Below are 27,746 nucleotides of genomic sequence, written 5' to 3' on the forward strand. Positions count from 1 at the left end.
GAGTCCTCTTGTCGCGGTCTGCCTGTGGGAGCAGGATGCGTGCCGCCGTTGGGGCAATTCTTCCTTTGGCGTAGTTCCTCACCACCTGTCTGGAGTCACAGAGGATCGTGTGGAATTCTCGGTCTACGATGGCCAGGGCGATGGCTGTTTCTTCTGCTTCCTCCACTTACCTGCTCGATGTGCTAGCGTTCGCCCGCACGTTGCCTCCGGAGTCGGCCACCGCGATCGCGAAGCCGTTGCGGCCGGTATATTCGGCTGCATCCACGTATCTAGCGCCGGGGTTTTCCGCGTGTATGTCGTGTATCGCGTATATCGTGTGCTTCAGTTCTTTGAGCTGGCATCGTCTTTTGGCAACTTCAATCATAACAAGATTAATAGCATGAGTGAGATGACGGAGCCTTGGGGAGTGCCATGGCTCCCTAATGTCTTCTCGTCCGTCTTCAGGTCGCCGGCTCTGAGCTCCGCCGTCCTGCGGGTGAGGAAGTCTGTGAAACATTCGTGCGACCTCTCGCCCACGTTTAGATGGGTTACCTGCGTATGGGATGAGTGCGTCACTTTGTCGGAGGTGCTTTCTAGGTCGAGCCCGAGGACGGCTTTGGTTTCCCTGTTTTCGCCGTCGATGACGTGATGTTTGATTTGGACCATGGCGTCCTGCGTGCTCAGGTGTTGGCGGAAGCCGATAATCATCACGGGATAGAGATCTTCGTTTTCTAGGCACTCTTGCCATCGGTTGAGTAGGACGTGTTCCAGAACGTCCTACTCAACCGATGGAGGATGAGATGGATGGGAGAGGCCTTCGTCCTGCAGCGGCACTTAAGAAAGACTGATCATGATGATGGTGACAACGTATTTCTTTCTGTTATTTCTCTACATTAGTAACCTTACACCGTCTGCAGCTTGCACGAGACATTTCACATACCCCACTGCAGCTGCGTCCCTCATACAGCCTAATCATTTCTTCTTTTTTTTTTCTGAGATTCTGTACTCGATCAAGTTTACTTTTGATGACTGGGATTGCAGGTCCTCTGCTGGCGTGTATGCAAAGGACAGAATTGTCGCCAAAGGGATGCGTTTTCGAGTGTCTTAGTCTTTTCACTGTCGTGAAACAGTGATGTTATCCGAAGTTGTAATATTGAGCGGTCCATCTTTTCTCTGCTGTATTTTTTTTTTCTTCTGAGCTTTCTCCCCTGAATGCGAGACCACATTCCGCTTCCCTCCAACGCGTCTTCTCGGCGGCTACGTGCTATTGCCACTAATCGCGTCGGCAGGCGCGACCATTTTGGCCCACATGATAAAAACGGACGCGGGCTGTTTGTTCCTCTGCCCCTAAACAATGATGGGCTGCGGAATAGACACATAATGATATGTTGGATGAACCAGCCTGTCTTCTGAAAACTTTATCAATGTACAGCACATTTTAGATAAAACCTTTCAATAGATATTTCAAGTAGGCGGCTTTTGTACTTGGCGTATCCCTATTATTATTTTGTTTCCACGTGGTTTGTATTCTTTCTTAAAGTACCTATCATGGGCTCCCCCCCCCCTCCCCTTCTTTGACACGCCGCGTATCGGGGTCAGATTTTACTCCGTATTTTTTTTTTAAAGAAGCATTTGTCAAAGCTGTTTACCTAATTCATCCTAACATTTAGTTGCCGACAGGCAGGCAATGAGAGAGCAGTCAACTTCTCTGTGGCACGTTGTTTTCTGAATGGCGACATTTCTCTTTTTTCTCCCCTTTTCTTTCGAGCGGATCCAGACAAGCACAAAAGCTACTGAACGATGAGGACCAAGAAAATTTATCCCTTCGCCAAATTTAAGCAAAACATGGTGGTGAGCGCAAAAAAAAACGAATTAAAAGCTCGGGGAGCGCAAGCTTTTCCGTCGAAGTGTTCAAATAAGTATGATGGACTGTGCAGGTACCTGGCTATTCAATATCATTTGATGTCCTGCGAAGCGTTATGCCAGATGGACCGACATGTTTGCGTAAGACCAGCAATTATGTGTGCGTGTGTGCGTGTGCGTGCGTGTGCGTGCGTGTGCGTGCGTGTGTGCGTTTGCGTGTGCGCGTGCATGTTAGTGCGTGTGCGTGCGCGTGAGTGCGTGCGCGTCTGCACATGTGTGTGCGTGTTTGTGTGAATGTCCCGAGTAAGCTGCGCGTTCGTCACGCCGGGCTTCACAGTGGAAATTTCGGTCCAAGTACCATGACGTCATAATGCAGAGTGCACAGGCATGCTATCTAGGAGGCGTTGAACAGGTCGACGATGGCACGACGATAGCAACATGACCGTTGATTTATTATACTCTGGCGAAGAAACGTTAAAACGTGCCTCGTAACGACCTCAGTTGATCCTAAAGGCGACACGATATGAGTGAAACTGGCACGCTCTCGCTTTTACGAGCGACTTGTTGCTGCGTGTCCTGCCGACGCAGCAATCGTCTCGTATAGCGCTATTTGGGGTTTGCACGATAAAAGTACAAAGGCGTCTGTTGGCATATATAACTGATAGAGTATCTCGCTTTAGTACTGGTGGCGCAGATTCCATCACTAGTTGCATCAGACGCAATTTATTTATTAAAACGAACCTACATACAACAAAGTACCTGTTATATGGGCAAAGAAGGCATCGCATTAAAAACGCAGGTCACGGTCATTGACGGGAACAACAGGAGCTTAGCCGATCGGTCTCCGAATCCCCCGGCACTGCTGGCCGCAGAGGTGCCTAAGTGAATGATTACGCGCTTGGAATGATATAGTGCAGCGAAAAACCAGACGATAACACTATAGAAGAGCCCCGTCTGCATAAACGCACGCTCTTCCACGCATATCGGGCATGTCGGGTAAACGCAGCGCTCCCTCTCTCTCTCGCTCTCTCTCTGTCGGTATACCCACTGGCGTGGGGCACGTCGTGCAAATTCGCTGTCACTGCGACGATTCGGCTGCGATTGCGTTGCGCCGCTGCTTGAGCGCCGCGCGCTAAGCTAATACGCTAAGCCCCGCTAGCGCGACACCACCGGCGACGGCGTACGACGACGGTTGCTCAAGCTGCCGCCACCTTCGCCGCGTCGCGCTTGCCCTTGAAAGCGCGAGCGCGCGCGCGTGCGAAGCAGGTCAACGAGAGGAACCGGCCGCGCTACAAGTCGTGGTCCCTCGCACGCTGCAAGTGCTACACACGGCGACGACTAGGCGCTGTACTCGGCGACGACGGAAGAGGGGGCTAAGTAGGCGCGACGAAGGAGAGACTGCCGTTAGCCGCACTTGCTTAAGATTGCGATCCTTGACCTGCGTCAGCATAAACCGATCCGATCTGTCGAGTACAGTTTGATCACGCCACCACTTCCGCAACGGATGCCGCTAGTTGTGATCGTTTATAGACGGCTGACGGGCAACTATTGTAAGCCTGACTCAAAGGCGGCAAGTTAGCGTGGATTCATAGCTATGCTTGGATGGCGCGTCAAAACACCTACAAGCGAAAGACGGAAGAAAAAGAAAATGACAGCGCATGAGGGGGGGGGGGGGGGCGCTCACGACCAAAGCCTCACGCAAGGGAAACGCTCATATACATGCGGCTAACACAACATACAACAGTAACAGAGTTCACAAAAGTACTTTTACAATGCCGAGCTTACATAGCAAGTCAATGACTGATCATGGTAGAGCAGAGAGGTTAAAGTAACAATAAAATACACGGCTGGTCACTAAGCTACGCGCGTCCCAACTAAATGAAGGGAATCGTAGACCACGAGGTTCACAGAAACCTGACTCTTTACATTTATCTTGAAGCCGGTTAATACGTATGATAAGAAGCTCGGTTAAGTGGCAAGGCGCAGCAGCCGTAGCTGCAGAGCTCATGCATGCGAACTTGGGCTACGCGTGTTAGCGCGCCGCCAATACGCAATAACCCTACATTCCTTTCTCTTCTTTCTTGTCTTTTTACCGCTACAAACAGGCTCTTTCTCAAGGTGGGAAGCGGCGAAGTAAGTGAGGATATCAAACTTCCTGAAGAATGTGTCGGTTCAAGAGACCCGTCCGTCCTCCCTCCTTTCCCCTTCTCTATCCGCACACGTTACCCTAATGTCTTGTATCATAGAATCTGTACGTCTCTGTTTTCATCGCGCGCCCTGTTTGCCGTGAACCTCTAAAAGCTAGCCCACTTTTCCACCCTACGGCCGAAGTATACATACGGTGTTTTCTCTGTCTTCCTCCTCTCCAGATTGCCTCGAACTAGTGCGCAGCGGGAGTGGAGCTGGAATTACAGGTATCGCGCTGCCGGTGACGTAGGTGCACCGGCACCCGAAAAGAGGTGCAGTCGGTCTCGCTGTGCTGTGAGATAAGCTGACCAAGCAGTGCGCTAGACACCTTACGCGTCAACGCTGCCGCCCACTTGCTGCATTTCGCTAATGTTCCACGAAAGCTACATCTGAGGCACTCCAGTCGCCATGGTAACGTCCACACGTGGTCGCGTGCAGGCTGCCAGACGCAGCAGCGCTTACGGCACCGGCAACAATGAGCGGGAAGCGAATGCCGATTTGAGCTCTCGAAGTCGCGGCAAGAGACTCTTTAGCGTTGCTGCTATAGTGGCTCCTCGGCTGGAGTTCCGAGACTGGCACGCCTCGGCGACATTTTCGTTCTCTTCCGACGACATTTCCGAGCGTCGCCAACGCTCTTTTCGTTGTTCAACCCGCCCCCTTTCTGTCTCTGTTCATTACAGCTTACGCTCGAAGCACAATAAAAATAAATAAATCAGTAAATAACTACATAAACACCAAAATCGACTGAAGTTTTCCATCTGTTAACTGAATCGCCACCCACGGCGGCATAACTGGCATGGCGTTGCGTGCCATCGCGATCGTGTACCGAGAATTGTGCTAACTTTAAAGGAAAAAATTGGCTGAAGGCTTAGCTTCGTTAAGCCTGGAAGATTGCGAAAGCAGTACCCTTGGCTGCGCCTTGGTTCGGGTGATGGTGTGGATATGTGGACACCAGCGAGCGCCCTCTTTCGGTAGCGCCGCAGCAGCTCTTTGTTTATTCATTCTTATTGTCCCAAAGTTCTACCTATTCTCACTGCATTGCGTGTAACTGACTGAATCTTTTATTTTCGCACATCGCAAACCGTTCATCCTGGTCGCCATTCTTGGCAGAGCAGCAATACCGTTGTGGCAAGTGCCCGTGGGCTGCGCATTGTCGCCTTATCCGAAGAGCCTCCTCAGGTACGATATCTGTAGCTTTCCGACTGCGATGCTTCCAACTTGCCCGACGCCACAGTCCTAAGCAGGTGATCAAGAGAAAGAACCATATCAATTTCGTATTCTACCGCAATGTGTCTGCGTTATCTCGCAATAAGCAATACTTTTTTTTTTTATTTTCCTTGAGAATAATGTCGCTTTATTTGCTGCAGAAGTATCGCAGCGTGGACTCCGCGAGAAATATATTTTAGCCAATGTACTCCTTTGAAAGGTTGTCGTTCAGACGTTCTCGAGGTGCATTTTCAAGAAGTTTTCTTGCACACCTCTATAAAGAACGAATAACGAATGTCTCTAGATAATTTCTAGAGAGGTTCTGTTGCAACCAAGCGCCGAATAAGAGGTGTACAAGCCCAGCAAATCATGCTTGTTATTGCCACCCAGAAATACCTCAAACGCACTCTGCGTAATATACCCTTAGCGCACTCCGCATTAATTTATATTCTAGCCGTGAACGTGCTGTCGCCTCTACTCTTGTCATCTACGTGCTCCCAGTGGCTACTATGTACCTCTTTGTTCCATCTAGCACTTTCTGTTTAGATTTCACAAAATAATTCTAACCTACAACGCCTTCGCTCCGCCGCCTCCGTTGCAACCGGCTTTTAGAAATTAACTAACATAAGGTTCATCGTCTTCTTTCTGCTTCTTCGTTCCGTCCAACCTGGTCGTGCTTATTTTCCTAAGGTATTTGAGCTTTTACAGCAACAGCAAACACGACGGCGTTTTCTTCCCTTTTCGAAATATGTACCCCGTGACAATGTGGTCACGCCGGGACCTTATAGGCTACCATAAGCGTATCTACCAGGCCAGGACGTGGTCCATAGCATTATTAGACTGCGTTACGAGTGGTGTAAAACATAGACGGCTGCACTGGTATAATTACAAATACAACTGAGGTGACGTTTTGCGAACATAATGGGTACAATGCGCCAATTTTATGTTTGCTGGTAAATCTGTGTTGATAAGCGGCAGCTTTAAAGAATTTTAATCAAGTACTCGAAAGTATCACGCTGCTGTTATTAGCTAGGTTACCCAATGCGTCACGAGAACTCTGCGTTTCGGAGAAACCTGCAACAGGTTTGTATTTCGTGGAAAGGGGAGGCGGGCCGTGGTAAGTGCAATGTGCGACACAATTTTTGCGTTCCCGGTTCAGTTAGAAATTACTAGTCATCCTTTTTCCCCCTATTTCTATGCATGGTAAAATGTTCCTACTTGGTCTTAGCGATGTCCCCGGTGTACTGAACTAAACAAGATGCTTCGTTTACATTTCGCAATAAGGCCGCGTTATCGGCAATATGTAGGTAAACTTCAAGGGCACGGGACTGATTATGACATTTGCAGTAAATTACGCATGCAAGCGATCCGCAGCTTTATGAATCTGTTCCACGAATAAAGGAGGATTTCTCCCGCTGCCCTGGAAGAACTCAACCGATATTCAGTTGGGTGGTGGGCGCAGGGGGAGGGGGAAGGCAGTAGGGAGAACACCAAGGAAACCCTTATGGCGAAGTAACATGTGTGCTGCTAAATTACCGTCCTTCTAAATATTCGCAACAAGGAGTACTCCGATGAACTACAAGGGGACAAGGTTTCAAACGGGACAATCTTACATGGGCAACTTTTCAAATTATGCGATATAATTACAGGAAGCTGAAACATTTATCGCAACTGTTTCAAAAAAAAAAAAAACAGCTTCCCTAGAAATCGGGTTGTAATTCTCCGAGCTCGCAGACATCTACTTTTTTTTTTCTTGTGAATATTGCAAGTCATTTGTGTTGAATTTTTTCATTGTGTATAACCTACACAATACTATTATTTAAACTAACGATACATTTATGATGTAGCTAGACTTAAACACCAAGTACAATTCTTTGTTTAGTTATTAAAATTGGTTGTAGCAAATCTGCATATTTAGGCGCGCATCTACTGCTGCCACTGGGCAGCATCTGGGACCTCTGCGAGGCACTCATTGTCTTTTATCTGTGCTTCAACTTGAGATTTACTATAGTTGCAAGAAATAAGTGGGAAGTTAATAATTTTTCGAGCCCCCATAGTATATATATCACACATATATCAATATGTACGAGAAGAAAGGGGGTTAACCAAGGGGCCCGATTTTTTATTAATCATACCACGAGAAACGAACAAGCAAAGACACCAAGGACAACAAATGGGACATTACTTGTAGTTACTAATTCAACTAACGCAATGATAAATTAATCGAAATGAAAGTGGTTCAAAAAAACAACTAGCCGCAGGTGGGAAACGATCCTAGGTCATCGCATTACGCGTGCGATGCTCCTGAAGAGCATCGCACGTGTAATTTTTGAGTTGTGAATTATCTTCATTGCATCGAGTTGTTTATGCAAGCGCACATCTTAAAAGTTCGGTGGTAAGTATAGCGCCTATTCGTCGTTCATTTTTAGCCATGTTCCGCCGCCTAAAGGTAACCGAAGTGTGATTGATTGATTGATTTATTTATTGGTTGATTGATTGATTGATTGATTGATTGATTGATTGATTGATTGATTGATTGATTGATTGATTGATTGATTGATTGATCTTACCTTCTGGCGGTAAATATTGGTTGCACTTGCGGTGGTGTGGTGGTTCTCTTTAATTCTTTTATGTTTTTTTTTTTCGGGTACTACCACACGTATATCGCATGCCTTTGGAACAACGTCAATTTGTTGCGACTTTTTTACGTCCCTTAAATTACATTCGTTTCTTCCTAAGCCTCTAATCCTTGCTGCTAGACTGTTTTCTGCTTGGCAGCCTCCCTTGCTTTTACGCTACAAGTTCATTTAGTCGCATAAGGACATGCAATGTCTTTAACAACACATTTCCACCACCGACGCGTTACCGCGAGTCCAGAAAGAGACTAGCGCTCACCGCTGCCTTCTCTATGCACAACATTTCGTTGTACGGGATCACTTCGGTTCCATTCTGGAAGAGAAGGTGAGCGGCAACGCTATTACAGAGGGGAGTGGCTGTGAACAACAAATTCACAAAGCAATACACAGCAGGGGTGCTATGCAGGATGCGCCGAGTTTGGCGAAACTCGGGATCTTCACGAGCTCTGGCGACACCCCAAGATGAAAGCACAAATCGTACCGAGACACACTTTATCTTTCGACAAGCCTCCAGTTTCATTGGTTTATCTAGATTCACTCTGGGTGGCTATCATTCCTTGAGCGTTGCCTTCTGGGCGGTCGACAAACTGGGGCTCACGTGATCATACTGTCGGTGCATGGTCGCGCCTTCTTTCACTTGTTTGTCGTTCCACCGAGTGCATTACACGCACAAGCTGGTTATAAAACAAATGCATTTGGTACAATATTATTAGTTAGTTTAACGTGGTTTAAAAGCATTTTAAAGCTTACAAGATGTACACTGAATGTATATCCAACTAACTTGTAATTTAGTACGCTTCGCATTATACCACGAGGGAACGCTGTGGTGGCGTCATCACTAGAGTTACTGTATATGCTACCGCAGGTAGCAGAGTTGCGCGTCTGTTTTATCCCGCCGCTAGCGCCCCTATTGGCAGAGCGTCATCACGTGGTAGTCAAGCAACCGTGCATTGCGGAGAAGCAGATGCCCGGGCCAATTTTTGTATTTCCCGACGCCGCCGCTGCAGCGAACTGGATTGACACAAGTTATCGCCAGTCAAATTCAAAGCGAATCCGGCCGATCTTGGCGTTCGCTGTTCGCGTGCGCGCTAGCTGCGGAGAAACAACACGACGTGCGCAGCGCATCTCACAGTTGGTTCATCGCAGTGTCCGCGCAGTCCCATCGGAATGATATAATGACCGGGTGCTCTGCTCCCGTCTGCACGAATCGCTCTGAAAGCGAAAAGCTTTTTATTCGATCCCATTCAAACCCATGCACCACACTGCTTTCACAGAACTGTCATAAAAAATCCAGCTCACATTTTCAGGATAATGCACTGCTTTGGTTGCTGTTTCTGAACATAAAAAGGTTACACAACTAAGTAAAGATATTTCATCTACTACTGCTTATATGAAGCAGGATGCAAGAGGAATTAATGTCGTTATTTACCATACGGTAAGGGCCTTTACTGTGTTTTGCATTATTACCCATATTGTAGCTATGTCAATCCTGTGAGAGAAAAACTTTCACTACACTCCCACAGAAGGTTACTTTTCGAATCCCTGCAGTGAAAAGGCACATAATGAAGTGGCACTTGAAGGTGTGGCTGATATCCAGTGCCTGCTAGTAGGTGGGTACGTTTCTACAGCAAATTTAATGGGGTACCAGAGTCGAAATACTAATGGTTGGTCATTTATTCACCAGTAATATTTAAGACTGCCTACACGTTGAGAGCTTTGGCACATAACCAGGTATGCCTATTGCAAAATCCAGTGTCCAGTGCAGCGCCGGATTATGGGCCCAGTGCCGCGCGCTGGATGCTGGGGTGCTGGGCAGGCGCGGCGTACTGGGAGGCACTGGGTACTGGTGCGAAAAACAGCTCTAGCGCGTTAAATACGCGGTGCCTGGACACCGTATATATATTTTTTGAGAACAGAAAGAGCATTTTGGCGCAATAAAAAAAAAACCCAAGAAGCTCCGACCAGGATTCGAACGTCGGACCTACAAATTCCAAGCCCGGTACTTTGCCACTACGCCACACTAGAAGCCGAACATCGGCGCATGATTTTCTACGTCAAGGATCAAGAAGCAGTTTTAGTTTCACAGAGAGGTCTCGCTCAGTCATGGTAGATGCGCTATCGCCCAGCAACTAAAGCTCACGCCTGTACCACACATAAAATTTAGCTGTCCATATTCAGTAGCTTGCTCGGAAGTGCCACACCACCTATTTTCACTTGCGATTGGCATTTTAACTTCGAAAAAAGTCCTAAATGAACCACTGACCCGGGACGCTGTATGGGCTGTTACTACCGATTTGGATAGCCGTTTGTTGTTCTTCACGCGAAGGATATGCAACGTTTTCTTAGTTCAGTGATGCCTTTCAGTCGACACGTCTGTCTATTCATATATCTTCGTCAGAGAAGCGCAGGCTAGGACTGTGATCCTTCGGCGACAGCACATATATACCTGTGTTCATGACGCGTCATATCGGCGCTCATCGCTACTTGTGCTGTTTGTGCGCTCATGCTACTTGTGTTTATTTAAGGACACTGATGCGAAAGCTGAAATATGGTGATTTATCCTTGTTAGACTTCTTGATTCCTGAGCCTAAACGCGCCGAGAGCGTGCAGATGGACTCGGCGGATACGCTTGGCATAAGCTTCGGTGGGGACCGATATCGGCGCCTTTTCTTGACGATCTTATTCAGTCAGCTGTTTCGATGCACTTTGTTTGCGATTAGGCGGAAAAGCAGTCCACAAGCGATGCAAAAGCGCCCACGGTCGATCGACAATACGGTAGGCAAGTCGCCTGCAAAAACAGAGTGCGGCTTCGCCGCATAGATTTGGTTGCTTGCCAGGCAAGATGGCGGACCTACGCGCAACTCTGCTACCTGTGGTAGCATATACAGTAACTCTAGTCATCACATACATTCATCGGGCGAGCATGGCGGCTAAGCATCGGAGAGGCCCAGTGTAAACAAACTCGTACAACGAGCTTGCAGTGCGCGACGTAGTGATCAGGCTCGACGATGACCACTATTTCTTGTATAGTTCTGTTCCTCCGTGAGCAATCTTTCCGTGCACCCAGAAAGACTGCGAATAGCTTAGGCGATATTACAGATCGCAACGCGCACCTACTGTTCACTGCACAATCCTGAACAAACAACTTATCCGGTGCTGCTTCTGTGAGTGCGCCGAGTTCCTCCACTCTTCGTGACTGCCAGCGTCACGAATATTGCACAGTGTGTGCAAAAGGAAGACAGCCGATGTAGCTACGATGCGACAAGGAGGTGGTGCCGACGATGGATCTCGCAACCAACACAGTGAAGGAGGCATCGACAAACTGCAGATAAGTATATTTCTACTGTTTCATATTTAGTATAATAATAGTGCACGGATTAAGTCACTTTCGTAGTAACGAACTGAATCTCCAGCAGTTTAAAAAAGGCATTGAGAGCCAATGAGTGTTCGTGCTTTCACATGTACGTGGGCCCGCGAAAATATGGAAAAGATAAAGGTAACCTTCACTAACTTAGTGATATAACAGAAATTCATCAGTGACATTCAGGCCGCAGAATCTATGAGAGTATCTTTATCCAGGTGAAATATCAATAGCAGGTACTGATATAAAGCAGGAAACTTGTACAAAAATTTCATGTGTTGAACTGCACATGGGAGGAATTTCCGAATCGTGATCGCCACGTTACCGATATCCTTGAAAAATGTCTAGAATCGTTGCATTCTAGCGGTTATGCAATATGGGACATAAACCTGGAGGTTAACAAAGAAACTTGAAAAGTCGAGGACTGTGCAGAAAGTGAAGTAACAAAAATTGTTGGAGATAGCATTAAGGCAGGGAGACAGTGGCGTGGTAAACCGTGGCAACTGATATGCTAGTTGAGATTAAGAAAAGAAAATGGTATCGGTGGGCAGGCTATGCACGTCTTCAATCACTTGTTGTCAATTTATAACAGGTGATTACATAAGTGTGACAGAATGGATGTCAAGGAGAGAGAACCGCAGCCGAGGATGGTAGAAAATTGCGTAATGGGACAAAAATATGATTTTTGTAGGCATAGGATGCAATCAGCTCGCATAAGACGGGATTGTATGGGGCGCCATTGATTTTGGAGTGAACAGAAATAGGTTTGTGGTGCTGACAGTAGAGACTCGTGAATGTGCGAGGACACCTCAGCTGTTAGCACACTAATAAACATTACAATTGGCTCTGAAAAAAAAAAGCCTGTTATGAAAAATAAAGCAATGTTGTGCCGACAAATTATTTTATTATGCATACACTAAAGGCTCCCACAGTTAAGGGCAGTTAGTACCAATAGTGCAATGAGCATTTTTATTTGTAAATAATGGTTTATATGCGATTGGGTCATTCCAACAATCCACTTTTTTTGCAGCAAAACATTCTGCTGCTGGAGGCACTCAACCGCCTGGTGGCAGTAGGCGAGCGCCAGGCACATGCTCTTGAGAGTGTGGCAAGGTCCAGAGAGCTGCTCTGCAACAGTAGGATCAGTGCCCTGACTGCTTTCCAGTCGAACCCCGAGAACACATTTTATAAAGGAGCTTTCAGTTTCTTATTTTGTTTATTATTCAAGGGCATCAATAAAATTATTGCAGTAAACAATGTGCTGTGCATATTGGGACACTTGTAACATGCACTTGATGTCTCTTCAAAATGGGCAAAAACGTAAGACAACCTGTGCCACTATTGGACCGTGTAAATGAAAAAGACACTAATGCAGCATATACATCATTGCGCTGTTTGTTCTTTCTCTGTGCAAGAATACAGTGGGTGTTGGTTAGCCACAAGATGAACGGTGTGTGTATTTCACAATGAAAAGTCAGGTAACGGCATGACCTTAATAATGCTATCACCTATAGACTGTGCACATGAATGCAACACTTCCCAATTTAAACGTGCCATTACATGCATGTTCGATACTACATATTCTTTAACAGTGTCATATATTTGCATGTACTAATTTTCACACAGCTTAAGCTCATGCATGGCTCACTTGTGATGCATCCATTTCATAGGCCAAATAATTGTACACTTTGTCCTTTTCTGTTGTATGAAAAGCGGCATCCTCTAGTCGGATACAACTTCACAAGACAGGAGAGGCCCCGCCCAGATGAGCAAAGCGCAGCAGCCGATTGCCTCCCCGTCTAAAGAAAGTCCCTCTCTAATGAGCGGCTATTAGTGCGTCCAGCGGCACGACGTCAGTGTAGAGTGTGTGCCCATTGGTGCAGGCTTGTGTTCACCTGCCTTTGAAGTGCAGGTTCTGCGGCCTCCTAAAGGTTTATCCAGCTATAGAATCACGTAATGCCTTGCGCTGGTTGCATAGACCTTAGCAACTTGATAGCACACAATGATCAGGAACAGAAATCTATAAAGGCACCCAAGCAAAGCTGGCTGGCCACACTTCCATTATGAGGGGCTGTAAACAGTTCTCGCCAAATATTCCCATGACATCCTTGAAAAAGAAGTGGTGTTTGGCACTTTAGAATCAAAAACAGATTACAGTGAATTTTGTGTACCACGTTAAAACAAACTGAGCTTGGTTATCTCTACAGCATGTAATGGAAGCTTGTGCTTCACATAGGGAAGAAAGTGCTCTGTCTAGTACAATTGTCGAGTTCGCTGTGGCACCTATTATGTCATTAGTGTCAACATACAAATTTTCAAAGGCCATTCATTTCACCATTATTTTTGTATGACGGTTCTTTGAATCAGTTGCTTGTATTACATGAGCAGGTGGATTTGAAAGCAAAGCTTTGTTTGCAAACCTTCAGACTTCCATAATTGTGTGGCAAGGCACTGGCATGGTGTCGAATAGCTCACGCTTCCTCGGTCCTGCACCAAAGAGGCCCAATGCTCTATTTGAAGTTGGATCGTGCAACAATTCGACAGCACACAAAGAAGAGTAAGACACACAGCAGAGCGTTCTGCTGTGTGTATTTCTCTTCGTTGTGTCCCGTCGGATTGTTGTGCAATTCAGCTTCAAGCTTCTATACCAATACAACGAGTCTTCAACCTCCCCAATGATCTAGTTATTAAGCCACAATGGTGCACGTCTTTGAAATGTCCCAACACGAATTAGCTCTCCAACAAATCACCAAAAGCATAAAATTTTGCTGCACAGGTATATGCACGTGCCATATTCTGTACCACTAAACTTGCAGGAATCAAAGGGGCAAGCATTAACCAGCCTTATTGCTGCCGTTACCATCATCATCATGACACTAATAGAAAGACAGTGCTGCATTTCAGTAAAGGGAGTGCCAGAGGGAAAGGCGTGACAGCGAGGCTTACAATAAAAATAGCAGTTACAAGACATGTTCAATGCCAAAATATGCTGGATAGCACTCATCCTACTTTGGCATTGTGGCAAGCTTTTACACATTTGAGCATGTCATAGTACGTGTAATCATTGCTCTAAAGCTGTACAAAAGGTCTATTCGCTCTGCGATCTTTATTTTTATCATGGCGGGTTAAAGACCCACTTTTCATTGGCATCTGCACCAAATTTTCCCCGATATGTAATTTTGCCTTGATGGTTCACGACATCTTCACGCACACCGAGTTCTGCAGAGCATTGGATCTGCATTGTTCTACTGCTGAAGAATTAGAGCCCCATTATGAGAGGAAAATAGACGATTTGTCCATAAAGAATAACGCTGGCCCCCCCACAAGAAAATACACTGAACCACTGGCACATGCACCAACAGTGAACACAGAAAACACTCTGAAGTAGTTTCTTCATGCAAGCCAGTACACTAAGATTCTCAATGCATTTTCATTTTGCCATAAATGCATAGGCACAACTGGCTTGGCGCAACATCCGCACCTCGCACTGCAATGAATTGTGCAATGCCTTGCTGTTTCATAGTGTGGCCGATAGATGACGCATGACCAAAATTCAGCACTATGCATACTACGTAACTTGTACTAAGTAATCTCATAAAAAAACCCCAAGTTCTTTGTGAGATTAGCATTCACAGGGTACTTCACACAATTTGTGATATCCATTTATCTATTTATACTTTATTAACCTCCTTACCCAATAAGTGAGCCATATGGAAGGCACCCTGATAGACAAGTAGAACAATCGGTAAAAAGTCAGCAACCAGCGAAAAAGTCAGTATCATAGGCTGCCGCATGTGTGACGTCGGTAACACAAAATTTAAGTCGGCTACACAGAAGTGACAAATTTGGCAATATGGTGCGTCTAGACACTGCTTCAATGCTAATCAAAGTAACGCTGACATTGAAGGCACCTTAATTCCTACGTACGTTCCGTCGACATACCCGACTACGTTCGTAATGTTTCCGCGAAGTAAGAAGCGTTCTTTTATAAATGCCCGCTCAGCCGCAGTCTTCGGGAAAGCCAGCCACCGCTTCCGCACTGCCGCATCAATAAGCGCATCAGACATCTCTGACACAGAGGCTCACAGTAGTTTGATGACATCAATGTAACGCTCGGCGCCGACGCTTCCCTGAAAACTCCCAGTCCCGTAGAAACGGAGGGCGCAGAGGGCTTGCTCTTCAACGGTGAGCGAATGAAGTCCGCCACGCTGTCTCCACAGAAGAGTCTTCGCCTAGCTCGTCACACAGCCAGCACACTGATGTCTTCGACAGGCCAAAATGACGCTGAAACTCCACGGCGGTCATGTACGCGAACGGGTCCAGACGGTCATACTGACGCTTGCTACCGCTGGCTGCAATAACACAGGCTGCTGCTGCCGCCGCCATGTTACCGAGTTGAACTCGGAGGGGGTTTCGCGATGTACGAGTTTAGCACGAGTTCGCCTGTCAATCAAAGCCAGAGGTCACGCCCCGCGCGAGGCACGTAACTCTTGTGCGCGCACCCACCACGGTTGGACCACGCCAAACTTATCTTTCGGCAACAGCGACGCGGTGCCGAGCTGAGAGGCATCAACAATATTCACCACCGACATAAAACACGCACAACACACTGTCATCGGTGATGTACTGCGCACTACTATCAAAAACAAAGCGTTGACTGTCGCTGGCTTCTCGGGCTGAGATGGCCCCACAGCACGGTTTCATTGCCTGCATTGTGGCGACGTAGCGCACAGTAAATAATTATCGGCACGTCACTGTAGCTGCTTGCAAGGCGTCGATGTGCCGAGGGTGACGACGGTGCTGAGGAGTGCGTATCGCAGCAGTCGTTTGAGATGGCTGCTCCGTCATCGGTGATGTATCGGAGCCACAACGTCGTAAACACGATCAGCGTCCGAGAATCGCTCGCTCTTCTAGACCCAGTGCAATGGCATTTCTTCATCACAAGCACTGCGCACTCAACAGTTCTAACACCTTCCTCAGTTCGACGTCTCATTTCATAACCGCACACAAGAGCCCTCACCTGTCAAAATGCGATTGCTGCGGTGTCGTTACGATATCCTTCTGCGATCGCTGCTGGCTCCAGCATAAGTAATCCGCAAGCACCTTGGTGCGCACGAAACACTCAAATACTGCGTACATGCGCTCAGAGGCACTTTCACTGGGCAAGCAATGACAAGCGATGAATTGTGTCGATGGGAAGCACGCACTTCTTCGCAACGCATCGCCGAGGCTTCGCGCACAAAGATAAACTGGTACATTTTCACTAAACTGCGTCACTACGGGCACTACGGACCGCCATTTTGCACCGACAGCCGTTGCTCCCGTATTTATGACTAGTGTGTCGTTTTTAGTTGGTAAAGTGGAGGCCTTAAGGCGCCTGCGATGAACAGCCGTATCACGGCGCTGCGTTTCTATTCCCCTAATAGAGAAAGAGTGGTGATCAGTGACATTATTGAGAATAGCACTCTAGCGCCCCTAGGCGACTTCTCACCGTATGAACTGCCTCGTGCGTGCGACCTGCTTCAATGTATCCGCTTCTAAGCTTTCGCCTCACTGTCGCCACTCGCGGCAACAAGTGCAAAATTTAATAATTTGCTCGATCTCCGTTTGTCATCACAAATTTCTAGCATTCAAAACGAAAAACAGACACTTAAAGAAATAAAAATGTTCGTTATTTTATTTGCTGTATTTTAACGTATTCGTTTGAGCGAAAGCGTAGGTGCAAGAATGCGCCGCATGTACCCTGTTCGCATTCGATGGAGGATAGAAAGATAGTTGCCAAAGGAGGAGGCACGCCCTTGACGCGCCCGAGAAAGGCGTGGCAAGCGGCTCACGGCAAGTGTGCAGACAGACAGCGGAACAGTCACAGTACTGCTAAGTTGCGATAATCCGTTGATAACAATACGCGGCGCTGGCGCGTTTCGTTGTGCAGCCGTCTGCGCTTGAAACGTGGAAGCAGCGTGCCGCGCAGGGTGCGCTCATGTTGTCATACGCGGCTTTTTGTCTACATATTTTTTTGCCTACAGCCTTTGCGCGTTTCCCGCTATCTCCGTTCACTGACTGCCGTCGAGCAAACTCGGGTAAAACTCGGGTGAACGAGAAACTCGGCGCATCCTGCATAGCACCCCAGGTCGCTTTATATACCGTGTGTCGCAGCTAACATTAGCCGCAGTGTTCAGCGATAAAATAAAGATGGTTTAAAATAAAATTTAAGGGCCTATGGTGTACTGTCATCAGAGGTCGGACTACTGAAAACCATGGGCGTTAAGACCTTACCTTGCGCCGTATTTATTACATCTTCTGTTTCGTTGAACATCTTGGCTAACGTGAGCTGGGACACCCTATATAACAAACGTAACTGCTATTACAGCGTTAGCCTACACACAAATAATGACGTGTTTTAGACTCAGCGCAACCAAAGCTAGGAAACACAAATCACTGGGCGTACAAAATAACGGACAGAGGTATGAAGAGAACTCAAAATCAGTTGAAAATCACATGAAAACGAATCAGCCGTGGTAAATAGAAAAAAAATTATGAGCTGAAACTATCCGAGGACGATCCTCAAAGTCAGGCGACAGCTTCCCGGCATAGGCCTGCTGAGATACGTTGTTGGGGAGGACAGTTATTCGTTAGCTCGATTGGTTAATATGTAAAAGGCGTGTAGGTGTTTTTAGTAGAGCAGCTGCACGGGCCGGTTTCTCGGCCCGACTCGGGCCCGCGAATGTATGAACGGGCCCAGCACGGGTCGGCCAGAAGAAATTGTGCCTGCCTTAAAGATGTATTTGCTCATACGGCGGGTCTAAGGATGTTACGATACCGCTGCGGTGGCAATAAAACATTGCGAAAGACATTTCTCCCACAAGGTACGTGTGCAGCTAACACGAAAAGACCGGCAGAAGCAAAGGCTGAGTAAAAACATTCTGGCGAAAAGTTTTATTTAAAACTCACGCGTACGCTTTATGTTGTACACAGCAAGGATTGTGCGCACGTGTTACGAAAGTGGCAGTTTTGCGTGAAGGCGAAGCACTGCCTGCGATAACATTGTTTAGCCTTGCACTAAAACTCCTCGCAAATGCAGTTCTTCTAACAATAGAGTGCTTTAGTTTGGCGTGTTTACGCTCCCCCAAGCAGCTGAGCGTAGCGGAAGCGCGAATGCGCATGCGCCCTCCGCCCAGCCACGAGCGGGCTAGCGGAGCGAGAAACACGCAAGCTGCCCGAGCGGAGCGTCGCCAGGCCCCGCCCACTCGCAAGTTCAAGAAATGGCCACAGAGGGCGAAAAAATCGACCGCGCGCCGCTGCTAATGAAACAAGCATAGTAGAAGCACTCAAGGAATGCTCGGGTTAGATTTAATATATCCTGCTACGGGCACCGTAATAAGCGCAATTTTTTCTGACAAACTTTCTCCTACAATTACCGAAGCATGTTTATTACATAATATAGGCCATAGAATTATCATTACTAATTAGATATTCTACCTATCATAAGTAAGTTTACTGGGGTTTTTTTTTGTCAATATAAACGCAAATAGCGTTCTGCATCATCGATCTTCCACGTGACCTCTGGCGTGGATCTAAAATTTTTGTCGGTATTTTCGAGTGCATGGCAGCACGGATTCATTCGTTCGTACACTTAGACTGGCTGCTTTTTTGTTGCTAAAGCTAGTTGATTGCGCTTCGACGTCTCCCTTGTGGTGAAGGGACCACAAGGGAGACGTCTCACTTGTGGTGAAGGGATGTGTTTGCAAGCGGACATGTAAGCCCGAAAAATACGTTTCGGTCGTGAGCCATGCATCTGCATCGAAACGGGAACCGTATTCTGCGACTGAGGACAGCAGTACCGGTGAGTCGTTTAATATCGCTGCCTGAATCCTTATGTAATATTGCTCTCGTTAACGTACAGGTGGAGACCAGTTAACGAACTAGATGCTGCATTACATATTGGCAGTCAGGACCCTCCGTTGCTGTTTGCGAAATAAACTTTTAGTTGCGAATTCACGAAAGAGAAAGCGATATCGGAAAACGCGTCACATTTTTTACCTCGTTGTAGCCGTAGCCATGGGTGACAGAGTAGCCTTATCAATGTTTTTTTTTTTCGAGTCCGCCTGCAAGTTCTTTCGTCCACAGAACCGAATAACCCTTCGATAAGCTGAAGCTAAAGTACTGAATTTAATGTATCAAACAGTTTCACGCATGATAATTCACCCATATTTCGTACATGTTGGTTCCAAATGTTCTTGCTGTGCAGCTTGGTTTACCTGAGGACATTTATTTTTGTAGTAGTGAAGCGGTGCATCACGTTCATGCAGAAAAAGAATGCTTCATTTCTAATAGCTTCATGTATTTCATGCATTTGCTTGTGAAAGCAGCAGTGTGGTCTCTTCTAGTGCATAAATCAGCGCACAAATGTTCCTATTTGTGATCTTAATAATAATTAAGCTGTTGACATGCATTGTAGTTAGGAAGACATCAATTTTTTATGGTGAATAGCAATATTTATTTACCATGCTGCTAAGCACCCTAGAACAAATAGTGTACATTTGCATGTGCTCTGTAGTCACAAACCATTACAATGTATATGTCACACCTTGTCGCATTTCATATTGCAAAATTGTGCTTATTCAATTTCTGATGCAGCCAAAATTTCTATTCCAGACATGCAGTAATGAGGACGGCACCAGTATAAAGCAACAAGCTCCACGCTATCAAGAGACGTTGCTGCCTGCTACAACAAGGTCATTGTGTGGACTTCGGCTGCTACCACAAGGTAAACAACACCTGGTTCAGAAATAAATATGCTTGATATATACTGTGTTGGCTTGCTAGTCTTTAGATGTAATTTGTTTGTAGCAGATGATATGAACGTTTGTTCGTATTTACAGTTCAGTATAATTGGTTCGAACATAAGAGAAAACACTACATGACTTTGGATAATCTCTGCTGTATCTCATGTGTCACTGTTCTGCCCCAACAGAGTCTGTGCCAAGCACATCTTGGTCATCACGGGAGCCCCCATCTACACCAACAGGAAGGGGCTGAAGCTGAATTCGCAAGGCTTTAGACCACGAACAAAGAAGTCGTTCTAGAAGTATTTGGATGAGATATCAAGTCTACAGACGACTGTGTCAAGAGTGAAAAGAGCCTCTGCCATCATTCCACCAGCACAGATATTGGCCGAGTCATCCAGGTACCTCAACAACAAAAATTATGCGTCTTCGGATGTACCTGCAACCTCTGAACAAGCATAGACAACGCTGGCCAAAAGAGTTCCGTCAGCCTGCCCTTCCTTAATGAGCGTTCTGGCCTTGTCAAATACCATTTGTGCCAAGTATTTTTTTTTTCAATGAATGCAAGCTTTTTCATTCCACATTCTTATTAAAGACCATTCCTCTTCCTCAACCAAACATTAAAGGTAAACCAATTCTTTGCTCATACTTAATAGCAGTCACTGTCTAGTAGCATAACATATGTGTAGCAGTATTTTCTAGTGTACGTTCCCATGTGCAATTCCTCTCTTGAAATAGCTGATGCGGCATTGTTTTGTGGCTTGCATTAACCTTTGCACTGTGTGCTATGTAGCATTAAACTTTTCTTAATGGTTTTGGCTTTCAATGCTTGCAAGGTAGAGTGGCTTCTTTCTTGAAGGCAAGCTTTCTCATTCCTATATTTAATTCCTAGTCTCGTACAGAATTGCTATTCTTGCTCGACAGCCTGTGTTTTTGCGCAAGCTACATTGAAGTGATCTATTGCGGAATCTTATTTCGCTGCTGTCCGACTTTGTACTCGTCACCGTGTTACGTTTCTTGTATGTGGGAGCCTGGTCAGTTGCATTGGGAAACAGTCTCTCGAGGTAAGCACCTGCTCCTGCAGTCAGCGCAGCGACATAGGCTCCGAATTTACATACACCGTGATTGGTGCTCCCCATTCCGTCCTTTCCTGCTGCTGCCATGTGAAAATTTTGCTTGTGGCCTTCCTCGGCCATTATTTGGCGTCAACGGAGACTATCATACGTGATTACATGGTCCGAAGTGTATGAAGTTGATATCCACATGGGTGGAAAGGCCTGCAAAAGTGGCTGCAAAATGGGGATGCCCACAAAACCGACCATGCCCATATTTGGAGAATATGGGGCACCAAGTGTGAGTTACACATTAGCGGCGCGCGAAAGAACAAAAAGAAATGTGCAGGTTAGAAAGGAGGTAACGCTGAAATGCCGGGTACTTCATGTCGCTATGTTGGCTGCGGCAGCAGATGCTTGCGTCACCCGATCGCTTTGCAATGCAAGTTGCTCATCTTCAGTGGCAACTGTCAGTGCAAACAGGTAGGACACACTGTTCGATCGGCTTGCGCTGCTGGTTGTTGCTTGTTACCAGACCACCATGTGCGACGAAGGCAAGCACTATGCCTACAGTCAGACGGTTGAAGACGGTACTGTGTGTGTGTATGCTCACTGTTGTCATGTGAATAGCCAATGTATAGTGTATAGTGCCAATGCGTTATGTTAAAGGTATGCTGAAGTGATTTGATTGCATAGCCTTATTTTAATACTGTACCACTTGATCATGGTTGCCGTGTTACATTTCTCGGATTGGGTAACAACCTCTCAGGGCAAGCATCTGCTCCTGCAGTCCACACAGAGACATAGATTCCCTGTTTACAAGCACCGTGATAGATGCTCCCCGTTCCGTCATTTCCTGCTGCAGCCGTGTGCAAATTTTGCTTGTGGCCTTCCTCGGCCATGATTTGGCGTCAACGGGGGCTATCATACGTGATTACATGGTCTGAAGTGTATGAGGTTGATATCCACATGGGTGGACAGGCCTGCAAAATGGCGATTCCCACAAAACAGACCATGTCCATATTGAGAGCAGGTGGTGCACCAAGTGTGAGCAACCCATTAAAAAACCCCGAAAGAACAAAAAGAAACGTGCAGGTTGGAAAGGAGGTAACGCTAAAATGCCAGGTAGCTCATGTCGCTGTGCTGGCTATGGCAGCAGATGCGTGCATCACCCAATTGATTTGCAATGCAACTTACAGCGACTGGCGATGCAAACAGGTGGGACATTGTCCAATCTGCTTGCGCCGCTGGTTGTCATTCGTTACTAGACTGCCATGTGCGACGAAGGCAAGCACTGTGCCTGAAGTCGGGTAGCTGAATGTCCTGTAAGCGACCTATAGTGCGTGAATGCTCATTGTTGTCATGTGGATATTAGCCAATGTACGGTGTATTGTGTGAACCTTTTTCGGTGATTGAATGCTGAGTCTCATTTGATCATGGTTGCCATGTTATGTTTCTTGGATGTGACGATCTGGTCAGCTGCATTGGGCAACAGTCTCGCGAGGTAACCATCAGCTCCTGCAGTCCACACAGCGACAATGACTCCCAATTTACACACACCGTAATTGGTGCTCCCCGCTCGACGTTTCATGCTGCAGCAGTGGGTAAATTATGCTTGTGGGCCTTCATCAGACGTGATGTGGCATGTACAGAAGCCAGCATACGTGATTACATGATCCGAAGTGCATAAAGTTGATAGCCACATGGGTGGAAAGGCCTCTGCAAAAGTGGCTGCAAAATGGTGATGCCCATATCGAGAATGTGAGGCACCAAGTGCGAGTTACACATTAGCGGCACGCGAAAGAACAAAAAGAAACGTGCAGGTCGGAAAGGAGATAACGCTAAAATGCTGGGTAGTCCATGTCTCTTTGCTGGCTGCGGCAGCAGAGTGCTGCGTCACCTGGTTGCTTCGCAATGCAAGTTACGGCGACTGTCGATGCAAACAGGTGGGGCACTGTCCAATTTGCTTGCGCTGCTGATTGTCGCTCGTTACCAGACCACCATGTGCGACGACTTAAGTGAGCTTCTCAGCGTATCTCGAGATGCAAATTTTATTTTTGCTCTTGTACGAGAAGGTGCACTGCTTTTCTTCTGCCAACAAAGTCGTACGTCCTGTTCACTCACTTGTGGGTTGTTTGTATGGGCGTCAGTAGAGGCTCTTTGCTCTCCTGGCAATTAGAACGCACCAGCTACGCGGCAGCCTAGTCAATGAGGCATGCCGCATAGGCAGCAGGGCGAGCACGGCGCGTGCCAGCGCACGCGACCGGCGGAAGGCGGCCATATTGGATTTTGGTCTAAAAAAACCACTTCCGCTTCCTGGTTGAGCATCGCCACCTGGCGTGCGCCCCGCTAAGTTCCATGCGCTGCCGCTGCTTATTTTCGTACCACTGCCGAAGGTACAGTTTCTCTTCTCTAAGTTGGTTCTTTATTCTATGGCGTCGCTGCCGTCTTTTCGCTGGCTATCGCTGGCGAGGGTGGTCAACGCGCGCGCCCTCTCTCGCGCGTGCATCGATGCACGTTGCTCTTTCTAAGACGACTGCCTCCAAGGAGGCGTCGACCGACCGTGCCGTCCGTTTCAACCATGCCATGTTCGCCCGCGCGCGGCCAGCCAAGAAAGCGATTTTGGGTAGACGAAGATTTGTGTTTCTCGAGAGAGGTTGCCAGTGCCGACCCTTTTGAAAACCCCGCAGTACTTGGGACGATGTACCGCGCCATTCGTGCCGTCAAAGAGCGAGTCGACGTGCCTGCCGGCTACTATAGACAACAGGACGCAGTTCACCTCAGAAAGTGAGCGCTCTGCTTTTTCGTAGTGCTGTTCGCGCTGTTTGTTCAGCACGCCGTTTATATGACGCAGGTGGAACGAATAGTCACAGAATACATTGCTCGTTTTTCCTGTAGATCCGGCACCGAGGAGCAGTATGGGGAGCGCGAACATCTGCTCCGAGAACGTTCTGATTCAATGCGTAACGCCTGCCACGTGCCCACGACTATGCTGCGAAAAGTAAACAGCGCGTGGGCCGCGGCGACCTGCATTATTCGTGCCGTCGGCAACAATTCGGCAGCGCATGCCACGAGCGTTGAAAGACTCGGCCACGGCATCAGTGGCCGAAGACAATGGACAGATAGAGGGAGAGTGATCTGGAGTGGGCCCTGGCATTTGCGGATAATATCTTTCTAATGCGAAGTCCGCTAAGTGTTCCCAGCTTCCACAGATGTCATTTCTATTGCGTTCCGATTTCGGGAACGTGCCCGACGCAGTGCAAGTATTGGCTAGCGCTTACGGAATGGCGTATTTAGGGTTGGGTAGTATGACTACGTACTTAGGCGGGAAATTTTGATTGCTACTATTGGATTCTGTGGTCGCATGTTGGCAATTGTGCTTCTTCATAATGTACTCTAGGAGCTCTTCCGACCAAGATCTTGAACCCCCATTATTTTGTCCTATGCAAACTGTTCTTTTTTTTTTACCATTCCTTTATTTTACTCTGGCTACAGAGAGGTATGAAGACGGTGGTGCAAACGTGATTCAACACTTCAATTTGCTGCTCCATTATGTTCAGTAAATATGTTAAAAATAAAAGGCTACTTTAAGCGAAATGGTACGGAAAATAAACTTGTACTCCTGTGTTTCCTCTTCGAAGATCGTTTCGTACTGCTAACAACGTTATCATCCCTGTAGCTTACTTTATTGTGTGCAGATGGCCAGTCTGCTTCAGATTTGCTGCTGTCCGTGCACGACAGTGAGTGTGCACAGCCACCAGCTGCAGAAATGGATGTTCGGGAACCTACTCCGGGCGACAGCTGCATGAGCAGGCCGACTCAAGAAGGAACAGCCATTCAATCACAGATATTCAAGGTACACTGAAAGCTCAATATTTTATTCGCTCATTCACAATGTGTACAGCCGACTCTGTTAAACAAGGTGTTTATTTTTCTATAGGTAAGGGACAGAGATGAGAAGCAAGTGAAATATTACTACTATGTTTATTTATATTCATGAAGGAGGTAGCATTACTACAGAATGGACTTCTCACATGCCAGTGTTTGTGCAAGTGCACGAAAAGTTACTAGCGTACAACACAAGTTAAACAATTTATTAAATTATGTGCAAAGGCCCAAGCACTATAAAACATGACCAAATAGCAAATGAAAAAAGAAAACCAAAATATAAAATAAAACACTGTCTAATGCACATGTTCATTAACTGTGCAATGAATCAATAATGTCCTTGTAGCGCTGGCCAACACACAAGCAGAAGCGGCCACAGGACGAGCAAGCTCAAGGGCCCATCTATACGCGCAAAAGACGGCGACATGTGCAAGCTGCCCCCAACAGGTATGGCAAATCAAACATGCATGATTTGTTAAGTTGTGTCTTCCGACGCCTAGCTCCCTTTTCATTAAGACAGTATACACACACTACATCCCCTTTTTTTTCCCCTCGTTTGTACTTTTCAATGAGAGTACAAGCTTAACTTTCGTTAGAGATGAATGTGATAGACGGTATAGTGAACGACTAATAGCCCGCTGCTCTCGCAGTGACTTGAGTTGTGAGACCAATTAGTCGGGAAGTGTGCTTACATGAACACAATTTCTCTTTTTTTTGTTTTCTTTTTTCTTTCTTTCTTTTTACAGGAATCGGAGGCCTCCAGGTTATGAGGCTTCAACTTTTGAGAAGAAGGGACCATCAGTTCATTTTTTGCGAGAGAGAAATAGAACTCCAGCAGGGGAGGCTGTACTATGACGAAATGCGATTGGCCCTATAAAAGAACGCAAGCAGGCGTCGGTAGAAGGGAGGCAGAAACTTGACGCTCAGAGTCATGAGGAGGGTATAAAGAATGCTGCACAGCGTTAAAACTACGCTCGAGGAGCAGCAAAAAAGAATATAGACCTTTTAAATAAAGTGATTACACTGTGTTGGAGGAAGTGACTCAGTTCTGTGGCCTAAAATAATCCTTCAGCTTTGGGGGGTTAAACTCGAATGTATTGAGAGACCTGTGAACCATACATCCAGGTATGCTAATTTGAAAGTATAATACAAACTTTACGCACCCGTGAAACATTTTGCCGCTTTAGCTTCTAATTTTTTCGAAAATCGAAGAATGCAAAGAGACCTGTTATATTACCTAAACCTCATGCGGCTGACTGACTTGCAGTGCTGATTTTCTTGTTAAAAGCACACTGCGGCAAGGTTATGCAAGTTCCGCCATTAGGTTTCAGCTGCAGAGGTCGCAAGGGATAGGCAGAATCACCGTACAGGCAAAAACTGTGCCCTTTGACAAGCTTTGCGAGTTTTTGATAGGTCTTGCTCTTTCGGTGCATACCTGGAAATATAAGAGCACATAAAAGAATTGACAACAGGATATCACTGAGTTTAGCTTTCAGTACATTATTGCAGCTTGTGTACAGTAGCTAGCTTGCCAATAAGTGTACAAAGTTGTTGAGGAGACTGCCAGGTGTGATTTTTCTGATTCACACTTCCTTCATACAACAATACTTGTTCGAGCTACTCCATTAACTAACAAGGTTCCTTCATATTAATTCGCAATCAAAGAGGTATTTCCATTGTTTCAGTTAACGATGCCACCTTCGTAGGTGTTGTTCCTGATGTAAATTTAAACTGCAGACATGTTACACAATAACAACGAAAACTGGCTTATAGCTTTAAAATATTAATTGGTACACGTCGCTATTTTACCATTTTGACCTCATTAAATTTTACCACGCCCTTTTTTCAACCACATTGAGAATTGTGTCACCACATGGGACAATACTTATCTCTCGACGTCACTCGTAGGATGAGTGGCAGTTGAACAATGAGTGTAGATGCGGTTACAACAAGGGGACTAGTCAGTAAGTGTGTGCCTTGTCTCGCACGAGTGTGACTGCATTATGCATTTGAGTCGCAAGTGCCTCTACATAATAAAAATAAACACCGTAAACTTGCCTGCGTCAAGTCGACTGCCCACATATGGGCCGTTCAACTGGCAGATAATGCCATTGGTGCACATGGTGGACTGATACTGCAGGACATGAAAACGTTCTGTGCTCCGAAAAGGAAAGCTTCTATTCCTTCGATGGACGGCAAATGGCCCACGCTGTCCCGTCGATGAAGGCCCAGCAGTTGTGGAGCGGCATCCCTTTGGAATCCACGGCTGCCGAGTAAACAAGATATTATAGCTGAACACGAGCACACATTGCAGGGCATTCGGTTGCGTACCTGGAAAAAAACTTCCACTTCAGCGAGGTCCAGTTAGAAGAGGTTCTTCCCGTCTCGCTGAAGGTTTCCCAGAGTGCTGTCAATGTGCGCGAGCACTGCGTTAGTCGCTGACTAAATCACTGAATTATGTGGCCTGAAGAGCGCCTGCAGTTCCCGCAGCCTGTTCGGATGTGCCAGTCGCCGCAGCGTTACGCAGAGACTCTCAACTCCTCGAACGTTGACGAACTGCAGGGTTGAAACAATAATGGCTGTAGTAGCGCCTGCAGCCTTCGTCCATCGTGTTTCTCGAAGCGAAAGTGTGTGCGCAATTGTCCGCTGCCCAAGCCGTCGATGTCGACGCAGCCGTGCAGTGACAGTGGGTCTCGGCGCGTGCAGTGGAAAACTTCGAGGAACATCAAATCTTCTATTTCTCACCGCTTCAATGTCGACATGAGAAAAGTGTCCTTCAGCACACCTC

The 27,746-nt window shown here is 46.7% G+C and overlaps 1 long non-coding RNA gene across 1 annotated transcript in view; it reads right to left on the minus strand.

Annotated features, from left to right (window-relative positions):
* Nucleotides 1-5,105: 5,105 nt before the first annotated feature.
* LOC142584221 (uncharacterized) overlaps nt 5,106-27,746 on the minus strand; it is a 31,010-nt gene continuing 8,369 nt past the window's right edge. The window contains exons 2-3 of the long non-coding RNA XR_012828728.1: nt 8,131-8,184; nt 5,106-5,265 (exon numbers count right to left, since the gene is read on the minus strand). This is a non-coding gene — a long non-coding RNA (uncharacterized LOC142584221). The remainder of the gene's footprint in view (nt 5,266-8,130; nt 8,185-27,746) is intronic.

Source organism: Dermacentor variabilis, chromosome 6, assembly GCF_050947875.1.
Source record: "Dermacentor variabilis isolate Ectoservices chromosome 6, ASM5094787v1, whole genome shotgun sequence".
In the NCBI taxonomy this organism is placed as follows: Eukaryota; Metazoa; Arthropoda; class Arachnida; order Ixodida; family Ixodidae; genus Dermacentor; species Dermacentor variabilis.